Genomic DNA, 14,313 nt, shown 5'->3' with positions numbered 1-14,313 from the left:
GGTGCATGAGATAGAGACTACTAGACGGTTAAAAGAATGACCATTACTGTTGGAGTATCACTGATAGTGCACTTTCTTTTTTTAAATAAAGTACTGTACTCTTTTCTTCTGCGCCTGTCGAGAGCCGGTGTGGTGTGGCCAATGTGGTGTGTGGCGTTACAGTGGCTATGACCAGGGAGACCCCACCCAGCCATGAAGGTCGTTGGGTGACCTTGGGCCAGTTGATGTCTCTCAGCCTTACCTACCTCCAAGGATTGTGAGGGTAACATAGGAAGGGGGGAAATATATACACTGCCTTGCGCTCCTTGGAGGAAAAAGGTGGTTAGTAAACGTAACAAATAAATAAGTTTTACTGGTTATTTAGGCAGATGATACTACTCTGTGATGCTTATGGGTCCAGCACTATTACCATTGATGTGGGTTCATGTGGCGATGGTAGCATTGCTGTGTGGTAGTTTGTTTTCTTCTTTTTCTGGATATGGTGCTTGGTTTCACTCTTTTTATTACTGATCTGTTGGCCACCTTAAATATTTTCAGAGAATAAGGAGGGCAGTTTTTTTTAAGTCAATAATTTTTTTAAAAGTGTTTATTTTTAATAAAATTGCCTATGTTTTTGAGGAAGGGTTATTAATTTATTGGCTTTGGATTCGCCTATTATGCTATACTATTACTACCCGGTACAATTTGACTTGACATGTTCTTAATGATAACCAGCTATATACTATTCATTTCCTAAGATTGGAAGTACTTCAACCACTTTGCGCGCTGATGTTTTCAACCTGCAAGAAAGAGTGTTTTGTTTTGTTTCTAACTCTCAAGTGAACATCCATAATCTCCCCTTAAAATTAAAAACTGGTTTATGAAAATCCCAGACCATCTTCTAGTCCCACAGAAATTATTACTATAATCAGAAATTCTCTTTAGAATGAAATGTCAGAGGAGGAAGGGGATATTTCTCAGACATGCTAATTCAGAAACTGCCTATCTGTCAAGCTGCTTGCTTTTGCCCAGCAACTGCTAAATTTGCCCTTTAAGAAAACCACATCAGGGTTCATTTTTAAAGATCAGGTGAAATGCAGTAGTTGGCGTCCGTCAGCCTTGAGAGACAATGGGGTGCGCCTCCGGGGGTGAAGTCAAACAGCTGCTTTACCAGCACCGTTTTGACCGCCGCAAGTTGCAAGTCTGGGCAGTGTGTATGGAGGTCCAAAGGAAAGCAGAGCAATACGTTTGGCACCAGGAGTTGGTGGAAGGAGGCAAACCCAACCTTCTTAGAGACGCCACACCAGATTTCTGTAGGGTTTACTTCTTAGCCTTAGCCTTTTCTTCTCTCGAAGATTTCCTCGAAGGCGGTGGAGGTTTAGGATCAGAATTTTCCTTCTTTTTTTAAAAAAAATTTTTTTTTATTAAAATTGTTAAAGTTCATATGGCCATCCTGATTCAAGCCAAACTGAAGGAAGTGCAAGGTCCCATTCTGAACCAGAATTTGGGACTAACAAGTCTCTGCCTCTGAATGTGGCCGTCACCTTTTATCCTCCTCGGTTATTGTGCCTCAAATATATCTTCCTTCTCACCACTTGCCTCTGCTTCTGGATGCCAGTGGAGGTGAAGAACTGATATGGGAGCAGCAATAGCAGGCAGTGCCCTCTGGGACTAGAATTGCTATCCCTCCCCAGCAAGGCAGTGCCTCTGCCCTTAAGAGACCTCGGGGCTCTTGGGTCTTACGCAGCTGCGTAATGAGAAGAGTAAGCCCAGGACCAGCTCATGCAGCTGTTGCTTTGAAGCCCTGATGATTCATTACACATCTGACAATTATTCCACATGATGCTTGAAAGTGATATATTATCATTTTGCCTCTGCATTGCTACTCTCGTCTTCTGATAGCTTCCTGTTTCATTTCCTGAGTGGGACGTTATCAGTTTTAATTTCAGCTCCGCTTCATCGAAGGGCCCCTCATGTCTTTTTGGAGTCACTAGAAAACTGATTGCTTCCTGCACTATGAAGGCCGTGTCAGAAGGCCTGAACCGGATAATGGGGTAAAGTGTTTTTCAGTTTGATCTTCCATTTACCGCGTGGGAAAGAGCTGTGCTGTGGCAGCACTGACACTACAGAGTTAATGTGAGAAGGGATTGTACTGTACATTTAAGAAGGCCACTGCTGAAGGCCTTTCCAAGATGGCTGTGATGCATGCTGGCCACATAAGCTTTGTGCTTCCTTACTATTCTCTGAAATCTATGCTGTCTCACTGTGCATTCTTAGTGGTCTGTAACTTGGCTTTGGTTATGTATGATCATAGGGTTGCCAGGACACCCTGAAAGTTGTTGAGCCTGCAATTTTTCAATTGACTTGCTGCATTTTGGAAATTCCCCCCGGACATCAGCTACGGCTTTGAAATCTGGACGTACCTTCCAACATTTCTCTAATGAAAATGAAAATAGGGACATCGTAGGGTTGTATACTGCTGCAGGGAGCCATGTTGACTCATTTCCTTTTTATTGTTCCTGCTGAAAGGAATTTTGGTTAGCAGTACATATACAAGACCTACCTGGATTTTTAAATTATTATTTTAAAAAAGCTTTGGCTATAAGTGGGAAAATGTTGGTATACTTTTTAAATAAAATTAGATCTGTATGAGTTTTGGTGGCTTTCCTCTCTTTAATTATCATGTCAACATTTGCATATTTAGGGGCTAAGAAACATAGGAGTTTGGTAACTGTTTCTCAAAATAAATAATAATTTATTATTTATACCCCGCCCATCTGGCTGGGCTTCCCCTGCCACTCTGGGCGGCTTCAAACAAACATTAAAATACATCAAATAATGATGTTTGATTTAATCAAACATTAAATACATCAAATAATGATGATTGATTTAAAACTACTTTCTTCACAGCAGTTTCCATCCTTCTTTGTGTTATCAGACTTTTGGTGCATGCATAACACATGATCTGGATTCAATGCCAGTTTGCTTAAGGGCTAATTAGATACCATGTTGGAAAAGGGATCTCATACACACACACACACACACAATCTGATACCATGTAGGGAATAGGAAAACATTGTGTTAACAAGGCACGGAATAATTATTTCAGTAGACTGAGCATAGAAGTGTTCAATCAAAAATTGTGCTTTAAAAGAATGAAATTTGATTGAACTATTTAAAAGTGTCCTCGAAAGGGAATGAGTGGACCCCTGTGGGGAGGAAAACTTGGAAAATGTATAATTTTTACTCAGCCCTACTTAAAACTCTGGAAATATCAGCTCTCGTGACCTAAACCTCCAGATTTAAGTATTATACCTAAACTTTTTTTTAAGTCTTATACTATTTGAATGGACTTGCTTTAGCACACATTTTAATTGTAGATATTTATTTTAATGTTTTGATAGAATTCTTTTATTGTGTATCTTAGGTATGTGTATTTCTTTATAACTGGTTTTTTAAAAGTATTTATATTAAAGATTTCTTGATTTACAAAGATATGTGCAGTGTCTCTCTCTCTTATTCTTACATGTATCATTTTTGCAAGTCTATTTCATTTGTTGAAACACTGGGAAGAAAGAGGAGGAACGGGGATAGGGGGTAGGAGGGGGGTGGGGTGGGGTGGCGATGTTTCTATTTTACTTAATATATGTAAGGTTTGATGTCAGCGTTGCTTGTGTAGGTTCTCTTTTATTCGCTTGTGTTCTTTTGGTGGTGAGAGAGATTGGGGTTGTTCATTTGTGGTTAGCTGTGGTGGTCTTTGTTTTCATGTGTGAGTGGGGTGGGTGGGTGTTTTGGATCAGGTTAGCCATACTGATTTGTATGCTGTCGGTAGATTTTTGTCGTTGTCTTGTTGGGCTGTGTGTGATAAAGGGGAGCCATACCGGGCTGAAGACATCCTCTTCTATTTGTCCCTGTGTCAGTTTCAGCTTATTAGTTTTTCTAGTAAGGCTGTTTCCCATACTATTCGGTACCATTGGTCCATGCTTACTCCTGACAGGTATCTCCAATGTCTGGTTATGATGTTTCTGGTTATGTCTGGTTATGATGTTTCTTTGTGGTGTAAATGGGCATTATGCCTTGGAAGATGTTTAGTAAGGCCAATTCTGGAGTGATTTCTATTACCGTGTTTCTCTAAAATAAGGCACCGTCTTATATTTATTTTTCCTCAAAAAAAAAAACCACGGTAGCTTATTTTCAGAGGATGTCTTTTTTAAAGTATGGTACAGTTTAACCTACAAGGTTAAACTGCCTATCACTATAGCTTCTTTTCGGGGTATGGCTTATTTTCGGGGGTATGGCTTATTTTCGGGGGTTCTGGCTTATTTTCGGAGAAACACAGTACTTGCTTGGTTGTTTTGTATATTTCTCGTATGGTTGTTGTCCAGAATAATTGGATTTTGGGGCATTCCCACCACATGTGGAGGTATATGCCTGTAGAGGTGCACCCTCTCCTGCATTTTGGTGAGGTTCCTGGGCATATTAGTGCTAGTTTTCCTGGTGTTAGGTACCACCTGTAGGTGAGTTTTAGGGTGAGTTCTTTTCTTTTCATTGATATGGATTTAAAGGGGGGTTTAGACCACATTCTGGTCCATTGGGTGGGGTTGATTTCATATCCTATGTCACCCTCCCTTTGCTTTTTGATTGCGTCTAGGGAGTTTGTGGGATTTTGGAGTAGTATTTTGTATATTGCGGATACCATCCCTTTGCCGTGTCCCTTTATAACTGGTTTCATACCTGTAAACCACTTTGAATCCACTTTGGCAATTAAGCAGGTAATAGTCATAATATACTTATTATTGTGCTATTTAAGAAACAATGGGATTGACCAAAAAACCAAGTTTCACAGTGATACTCGTCTCACTGCCACAGCAGGCGCTGTAATTCTCCAACAGATTGATTTTACCCCTGATGGCACACTCTTCCATTGTCTCTTGAGACAGACGAATGCCAGCAACAAATTATATTAATCCAAGATGTAGTCATATTTAGAAAGTTGTGCACAGTTCTGATCACCCCACCTCAGCAAGGTCATAACAGAGTTGGAGAAGGTACTGAAAGGGGCAATCTTCCACGATTCATCGGAAGTAAGTAATTCTGAGAGACTAACTCCCAGGCAAGTTAGTAGATGAAGGCTACAATTCTAAATGCACTTACTAGTGGGGGATACACCTCTGAGTAAACATGAATGGGACTACACTGTAAAATAATAAAGGGACTGAAGTTGCAGGGTTTTTTTGCTAGATGACCCTTGGGGCCCCTTGCAACTCTAAGATTCTGTGATTCTATGATGTTTCATTTATATGCAGGTCAAGTGTTTGGGATCTTTTATTTTAGAAAAGGATAATGACTACCCGGTAACCGGGAAGGGAATAGGACCAAGGTTGATCAGATTATAAATGGTATGGAGAGAGAGCATAGACTGAAATTAGGGCCACCCAATGAAACCGGCCAGCACTCATTTCATAATAAACAAAAGGAAGTGCCACAAACATACTTAACTTTCAGAATTCATTGCTACTAGATGTGGCAGTGGCTGTTAGTTTGGATACTTTAAAGAAGTTATCACACAAATGGAAGACAGGTCTACCAAAGGACTTACCAGGTATTATGACAAGCTAAAAGTCGTCTATGATTAAAGGGTAGTGTACCTCTGGTCGCTGGGGTCTCACACAAGCCCCACCCTGCTACACCAGGGCACACTTCTGGTCTTCTTAAGGCATCTGGCTGGCCATTGTTGGAGATGGAATAACGGACCCATTGTCTGATCCACCACCACAATCTTTGTGGTGCTGGTGGGCCCTCCAGATGCTGTTCAAGCTCCATCAGCTCCAGCCAGCCGAGCCAATGGCCGAGCAGCCAAGCAATCTAGCAACATATTGGGTGGGACACAGATGCCCCATTTCCTACAGCAGAGATTCTTGGGAATGGGTTGGCCAGTGCTTGGTGAAATTTCTGGAACGGTATTGCAGTGCTTTGCCCACATTCCTTTCCTTTAGCCACAGCTACCAACAGTATCTACACAAATATATGCAGATCTGTACCAAATTCTGTAAGTCGTTCATAATTTGTTTGTGTGCCACATCTGGTATTTGCTAGCCAAATCTCTTTCTCCCTGTACAGTCAGGTTAACTTGGCAAGGTCTGAACTGAAGCAACCAGGTCAGATTGTTACAATGCTTACACAAGGCGGGGATTTTGTTTTTCTCCCACCAACTCCCACGGGTAACTTTTTGCATGCCTGTGATCAATTGTTTGAATGTTTTGTACCTTTCCAACACAAAAAATAAAAGGGAACTTGCCCCACGACAAAATGTGATGCAATCCACTATTTATTTTGACTGATCATTGTTAGAAGAACATAAGGAGCCTCTCTCTTCTGAATGTCCTGCCTTAGAAAGGGCACTTTTTTTCCTTATGCAAAAATGCATCTCTTGGGGTTCATTAGTTTTCCTTACTTTCTTTTATCAAATGATCATATCAAACGTTCCTTTACTGCCGTCACAGCTCTTTTCGACATAAGGAAAGCAGTTCTTTAATATGCAAATTTAAGAGACAAAGTTGGGTTTTTCTTGTATAACACAGGCATTCATAAAAAAAGAAAAGAAATCAGGATCACAAAGTTTTGTTTTCAGACTATTTTCTTAACAGAGAGATAGCTGGGAGCCTGGTTTCTTTACAAAGGGCACCTTCACTTTAATGTAATCTAATAAACATTGCCAAAACACAACTCAGTTATAGGAACATTACAGTGAAATTGCAGGCAGTGTGATGAACACTGTACCAGCTTCTTATGGTCCCATGAAAATGGTGTTAGCAGAACAAGGGAATTAATGGATCAGCAATACCCTGCATATTCAGTTCTTAGCTTGCCTCTTAAGAAAGCTCTGAATAAGCATCAATTTCATCCCACTTGTTGGAGAGACCTTTTTAGCTAAGATTTTCTAAATTATTTGAGCAATTAGTTTAGCCTTGTAAATACTCACTTGCCTATTTCCATTAGTAAATAAGAACAGTCACCAGCTGAGAAGTCAAGGAAGCTTTTGTCGAACTATAAGAGAGTGGGTTCTTATTTTTCATGAAGGTTGCCAGTGAGCCGCAGAATTAGCAGTGTCCCTGACATTCAGCATTCTCTGCCTCACAATGTGAATCTCAGCCATTTATAATCTTTGATTGCAGTTTCTGGCAAGAATTTAAGACCCCAAATTTCTTCTTCAGTCTGGGTTGTAATCTGAACCAGAGAAGTACTTAATTTGCTTTCCTATCCTTAAACTTCCTCATCCAACATCTTTTATATATATATATATTTATTCCTTGGCTGCAGCAGGTGAGAGGAAATGTGGGCCTGCCATTTAATAGATGCCATATTGACACACAATTTGCCTTTGAGCCACTGCTCACATTATGGGGGAAAAGGAAGAAATCCACATCACCTAACTCACCCCAGTTATATCCAAATAATTTATTCCATAGCCTCCCCAAAAAAGCAGTGGGTGAGGGTCCCCGCCCCACAAAATGTAAAGGTACCAAGTACGGCTTGCCTTTTACCCACTGAAATTCAAGAAATACATGCAGTGTTCCCATTATCCCCCATCCTAGTCTGTGGCTGTGTCATCCATATCCTGCAACCTACCTTTTTGTTTGATCCTTACTAAGGTCTCTTTAGTTTTCACTAGGGAGAGGAAATAAATTAAAATCTGTTCTCATTTGCAGGTGGATCCATCAAACCCCCATTTTCTGAAACATGAGAACCAAAACAGCTAGCTTTTGAAAATTTCACTTGCCTGAATTTTGTAATGCAGTTCACCAACCAATGTTTACCAAAATGCATAGAGTTGGGGAAAGTTTGCATAAAAATGAATACATTTTTTTTAAAAAAAAAACCCCATAGAAAAATGTGTTGTATTGGGGAGAAATGGCTTGCAACAATGTGTACTTTAGTCAAAACTGCATACAAAAATGTGTTTATTTGGAGGAGTTTTCACTAAAGCCAATGATGGATAGCTCATGCATGAGCCTCTTACACCACATTGAGTAAAACATTCCTGCATTGCAGGGGCTTGGACTAGATGACTGCCCGTTGTTCCAATTGCATAGTTAGTTCTGTGATTTGAAAAGACTGATGAATTTCCAGGTGGATTTTTTCAAATGAATTGCTGCAGAACTATTGGAAAACTGAGAAAGTGGGAGAACCAAAATTGACAGCTTCTTTCATCCCTGGTTTTGACTAAGTATCGCTCCAGGTTGTCACAGCCCGTGATTCCTAACTATTCTCTTAACGCCTTCTGTGATGCTATTAGTTCCCAGGTTCCCACTCTGCCAGAGGTGCAAAAAGCTTTTCTCTGTGCATGCAGAGGTAGCTGATGCTGATGTCTTTCCCTCCCATTGATGGGTTGGCTGATGGGGGCGGGGTCATAACCACATCATTTCGTTCTGTCTGTCTGCTCATTATTTTGTGTTAAGCCGTATCCATTTTGTGTTATGTTACACAATCCATGACAGCTATTTTGTGACTAGAACCCATGGTACTTTCTCCAACTTGCAAAAGTGCCTACTAGCCCCAAAAGGACCTGTGTTAGATTTAGCATCCCCACATTTGCTTGCTTACTTTCCTCCCTGCAGTTTGAGAAAGGCTGGTGATTTTTGCTCTGCAGGAGTTCTGTTCATTGTTCACAGTACATGCCTAAAAGCAGATTGTATTTGCAGATAGATGTTCTGTGGCAGGAACATCTCCTGACAGGTTAGGCCGTGCCTTCACAGTTGTGTTGGGTGGTGGGCCAGGTCAAATGTGCTTCCCTTAGACCTAAGTGGAGTGAAAGTACCTCCTGCCCCTAATTTTTCCATTCCTTTTCTCCTTGGCACAGGCTGGACTGGAAGCAGCTGGCCAGGAACAACACCAATTCTCGGGAGAAAATTTGCTCAGGGAGCATTGCTGTCCGTGCTTTGTTTTCAACAACTGCTGAGGAAGAACTGGCTGGTGTCTTATGTGCTGCTGTGTGAAATTGGGAGAGGAGCTGGCCTGCAAACACCTTAGCTGGGGGAAGAACAGGTTCCCCAAAGGAGCAAGAGGTAGGATAAAAATCAGGGTGGATGGGGATGACGTGTTTGCACTATTACGGCTGCTAGAGAGAACCCTAAAGTAAATGGAACAGTCTTCGTATCATTCTGACATATTCAGTATCTTGACCAATGATATGCTAGATTTCTGCAGCATTCTTTAGAACGATGGGAGAAGTATTGGTGTTAATGGACTATTTCTTTAATGAGGTTGCATGAATAAGGGGTCAAGAGTTGATTGCCTAAGACAGGGGTAGTCAATATACTCCCCTCCAGATGAATTTAGATTGTTGTCTGTAGCTGATGTGAGTTCAGAAACATATAGAGTGCAGTAAGCTGGCTACTTCTAGGGCAGGGGTCTGCAACCTTTAAGACAAAAAGAGCCACTTGGACCCGCTTCTGAAGGAAAAAAAAAACTGGGAGCCGCAAAACCATTGCGACATTTAAAACAAATATAACACTGCATATATTGTTTCTTAACTTAATGCTATATATACAGGATCGTGCAGTCAGCTGTCAATCTGAAGAAAAAAAAGACTTTCACTTAACAGTTCTTGTGCTCAGGTCTTGCTTGTGGGTTTCCCACAGGCGTCTGGCTGGCCACTGTGAGAACAGGATGCTGGACTAGATGGGCCATTGGCCTGATGCAGCAGCCTCTAAAGAACACACTGTTCTCCACTCCCAGCCTAGTTCCCTGACTCCATTTCTAAAACTGTCCAAAGGGGTAGCGGCTTCCTAGCATGCCTAGATGTAAGCCCCTCATCCTATACAGGCTGCCACCCCTGCTTGCTCCACTCGCCATCCCCTTTGCCAACCCTATTTCCCCCACAGCTCACCAAACCCTGCCCCCTTTACACCTAACGGTCCTAACCGAAACCCACCTCTCTTTGCACCTCACCCAGCCCCTCACCCATCTCCCTGCCTGAAGTCCCTCCCCTCCCTGCTTGGCCCAAGCCCCATGCCTTTTCAAAAGAGGGGGAAAGTGCTTCAGAAAGCAGTTTGCCAGACAGCTGTTTTCATATGAAATTAAGGTTGCAAACTTCTTTCACCACTCCTGCTCCTTTGAGCAACAGTCTGGCCTGGCAGAAATTAACAATCAATACTGTAGAGGTGTTGTTGTTTTTTCACAGCACAGAGATAGCTTATGATTCATTTTCTCTGTATGTCGGGTGCAGGAATTGTTTAATAATAAGAACCAGTTGCTCTTTACAGTTTGATGGGTCAGTGCGTCTGGCTGTTAACCACAAGGCTGGTGGTTCGAGCCTACCCAGGGATGGCTCACAGCTGTGGGCAGGATTCCTGCATTGCAGGGGGTTGGGCTAGATGACCCTCGGGACCCTTCCCATTCTACAATTCTATGATTGTATGAAATAATCCTTTAACCAAATATTAAATGATGCTTTATTGCATTCTCTGGATTTTTAATACAGCTGTTCCATGCTCAAAACTAATCCAGTTACAGAGCAGGAAAAAAGGCATGGAAGAGTATTCCCTTTTCCAAAGGGAAGGAGGGGGGAAAGGCAGAGCGGGCGAAGAGGGCGGGGCACACACACAAACCACAGGGGAGCAAGTAGAGGTGGGGAAGTGTAGAACGCTGGCTGTGTAAAGCAGCCTTTGTCAACCTGGTGCCCTCCAAGAGACTTTGAATCAGCACCAATCAGCAACAGATTTACTGTATTGAAGTATGTATTGAAGGGGGAGAGAGCTGATATTGCAGCTATAGAACAGAAGCAAGCAAAAAAGGGGGGTGAATGAAAGAACAGTGCTCAAGAATGTGAAGGGTAGGTTTATATTGTAGCAGAGCAGAAAGAAGAACTTATGCAAGCTCCAGTTCTGACATGCGAGGAAAGGGGGCAGGGGAACAAACAGTCTCTCTCTCTCTCTCTCTCTCTCTCTCTCTCTCTCTCTGTGTGTGTGTGTGTGTGTGTGTGTGTGTGTGTGGCAAAGGGGGGCAGAGAGAAGAAGGATGCAATGAGGATGGGGGGGGGATAGTAGAAGAAAAGGAGGACCAGTTTGAGAGGGAAACACCGTGAGGGGGGGAGTGAAGCGAAAACTGAAAATCCTAAAAGGAATTTTGGGGGGGGAGGAGTGTGGGTAAAGAGAGAGAAGCATGGGGAAAGGGGTGGAAAGAGAAAATAAAAGAGAAAAGTCACTATCAGGTTTGGATTGGAAAACAGCCTTGCATCCTGTGGAATACACTTCAAATGGTAGATCTTGTTAAAGGAAACCACTTTTTTATCATTCAAACAAAAGGTCAAAACACCCCAACATTTAATTGTTATTTCCTCCGTCCTGTCATCAAAAGGGGGCAGGAAAAAGGACCTTATACATTTTATGAATGAGTAACAGATGGGACTCTAAGACTGAGGAAACCCCTTTTTCAGCTCCTGACTTCAAAGGTGCTATGTGTTTACACTTTCAATTGACACTCCCAATTGGGAGAGATCAGATAAGACAATAGGTGTGCATTCCAAACCCGCTGATGTTACAATGGACTGATCAACGAAAAGCAGCCAGCAAGGAGGCTTTACTTTAACAATTAATATAAAATTGAGATTTTAACCGATTCACAAAATTCCAGTGCCAGCTCCCCTCTGCTACACAGAACTCATAAATAAAGCGAACCAAGAGCACTCGACCACCCTCCTACCCCTCTTTCCCCCCTAGGAAAGAGACGAGCCCCCACCCCTTACACACCTCTCCCGCTCGCCCCACCTCCGCCTCCCGAGGAGGCGGCAGCAGCAGCAGCAGCAACAACACCATTTCAGCGGCTCCTCAAAAGCTGCCCTTTCTCGCAGCCGCGCCCGCCTCTCTCTTTCCCAGCAAGCGTGTCTCTTTAACCCTATCAGGGCTGGGCTATCCGTGCCTCCGTCACCCAACTCTTCCAGCCTCGGCATGTCCACCATTTCGGAGCCGGCGAGTAGGAAGCCCCGATAGGGTTAAAGAGGCTGCGTGAGCCAGGCAGGGGCAGAGAGCCACGGCAAAGCTGTAAAGGAGCCGCATGCGGCTCCGGAGCCGCAGGTTGCCGACCCCAGTTCTAGGGGAACTACGAAGTTTGTGGGTTTCCTGGATCATACGTTTCGCCCCTGTGCTACACCAGCATTTTGTGTGTGCATGTGTGCCAAATGTATGGAGAACCGAGGAGTTATGTCTTCTGTATACATTCAACACTGCATATATTCCTTCTTGCTTTTGGCTTTTCACATACTGCACTATGAACAGCAACTCTCCACAATACAGTAGTATTTATTGATAGAAAATCTCAGTTCAAGTTAGCTTTTGTACATGCTACCAACATGTACAATGAAAAAGTATAGTCTGTTGATTCTCATTACTAGTAGTAGTAGTAGTAGTATTTTGCCATTTAACTTGACAACATTTATTTTAACTTTTGGGCGTTTATACATTGCCAAAATGTACTTTCAATATTAATATAGTTTAAATAATATTTTACTCTTGAAATGTCCACTTTTTAAGCTTAATATTGCTCATGGTAGTGCAGTTTTGTTAGTATTATAATAGCTCAATCAATCCTTTCAGACCATAAAAAGCATCTTAATAAAACAATGAGCTTTTTATATAGAGATCTACACAGTTGATTAGGAGTCTAAAATGAAGTCTGTGTTTAAATCAAACATTTTTACAGTACAACAAATACATTTTATACATTTTTGGAATCCCTCTTTCTATGTGGGTTATTACATTGCTGGGGGGGAAAAAACACAGCCAAGAGTTTGTGGTAACATTTGAAAAAACCAACAGACCAACCAGCCGACTGACCCACCTACCCATCTGCAAAGCCCCCTAAATACTGGGCAGGTGTGAAGGATTTATATATGCCTAGCTGGAAAGTGATTTAGTAAGTCACTGGAGTTTCAATATTCAAACATTACTCTTAAGTATTTGCTACTGCAGGACAAAAAATGGGCAAGGTGGAGGGAAACCGGAAGCCAATAATAATGCAGCTTTTGGCCTTTGGGGAAAAAAATCAGTCAGGGAAACCCAAAAAAAGTTTAGGGATTATCTAGTTTAATGTATGTGTGTGGCACAAGCCCCTTGCATAAGCTGTCCTTTCCCTATGTCTTTCCAACTTCTTTTAAAATGCTGGAGGGAGGGGAAAACCTACCCCTTTCCCTCAATACCCTGTTTAAATGCTCAGCCTGTTTCAGACTTGAACATTTTGTCCAACAGCTACATGTGAACTCTTCGGCTCTCTGCCGTTCCTGCACCAAACAGCTGTTCTCCCGTCTCTCATTATTTTAGCATTTTAGTTATCAAAAATCTTATTACCCCCACTCCCCAGTATTTTATTTAGGGCAGAGGTTCCCCCCCCCCATTACTCTCAATTCTGCCTTTATTGTTTTGACTGCAAGGAATGCTTGAACATCTGTCGCACAACAGAACCACTGCATATTGCAGGATTCTGGAGGATGTCCTACACTCCTTTTGTGTGGAGTGCTAGCTCAGCTCTTGGGCTCATGCAGACGGTGAGAGACAACTTCTTAGAACGTGCCCAACGCTCCTCTGATGGTGTTATATGACATGGGAATGTGGGCAATAAGCCCACATCCCCATGTCACACCTTCCAAACCGTTTGCCAATGTTGTCACCTAAAAGTCCACACCCAGCTTCCCAGAACCTTCAGGATATATAATAATAATAATAATAATAATAATAATAATAATAATAACAACAACAACAACAACAACAACAACAACAACAACAACAATAATTTATTATTTATACCCCGCCCATCTGGCCGGGTTCCCCCAGCCACTCTGGGCGGCTTCCAAAAAAACAGAAATTCTAAAATACAGAAATCCATCAAACATTAAAAGCTTCCCTAAACAGGGCTGCCTTGAGATGCCTTCTAAAGGTCTGGTAATTGTTCTCTTTGACCTCTAGTGGGAGGGCATTCCACAGGGTGGGTGCCACTACCGAGAAGGCCCTCTGCCTGGTTCCCTGTAACTTGGCTTCTCGTAATGAGGGAACCGCCAGAAGGCCCTCGGAGCTGGACCTCAGTGTCTGGGCAGAACGATGGGGGTGGAGACGCTCCTTCAGGTATACCGGACTGAGGCCCTGGGACAGTTTGAAAATGGCTTCTCTTTAGGCTACATTTGCCATGCTCTGTGAAGTTTGTATTTATGCTTATGCATTATTAGTAATGATGGAACGAGACATGATGGCAGCATCCCCATTTGTTCAAATGCAAGCTTGTCCCAATCCAATGTTAAGGGTGCATGTGAAATTCCAGTTTTTAGAGCAAAAGGTTCTAAATTTT

At 42.4% G+C, this 14,313-nt stretch overlaps 1 long non-coding RNA gene across 1 annotated transcript in view; it reads left to right on the top strand.

Annotated features, from left to right (window-relative positions):
- LOC118090339 (uncharacterized) overlaps positions 1 to 14,313 on the top strand; it is a 66,273-nt gene that overhangs the window by 43,144 nt on the left and 8,816 nt on the right. Inside the window, exon 3 of the long non-coding RNA XR_004693238.2 lies at positions 8,840 to 9,044. This is a non-coding gene — a long non-coding RNA (uncharacterized LOC118090339). The remainder of the gene's footprint in view (positions 1 to 8,839; positions 9,045 to 14,313) is intronic.

This window comes from Zootoca vivipara, chromosome 8, assembly GCF_963506605.1.
Source record: "Zootoca vivipara chromosome 8, rZooViv1.1, whole genome shotgun sequence".
Lineage (NCBI taxonomy): Eukaryota > Metazoa > Chordata > Lepidosauria > Squamata > Lacertidae > Zootoca > Zootoca vivipara.
Note: the sequence above shows the minus strand (reverse complement) of the source record. Positions and strands in the feature narration are given on the sequence as shown.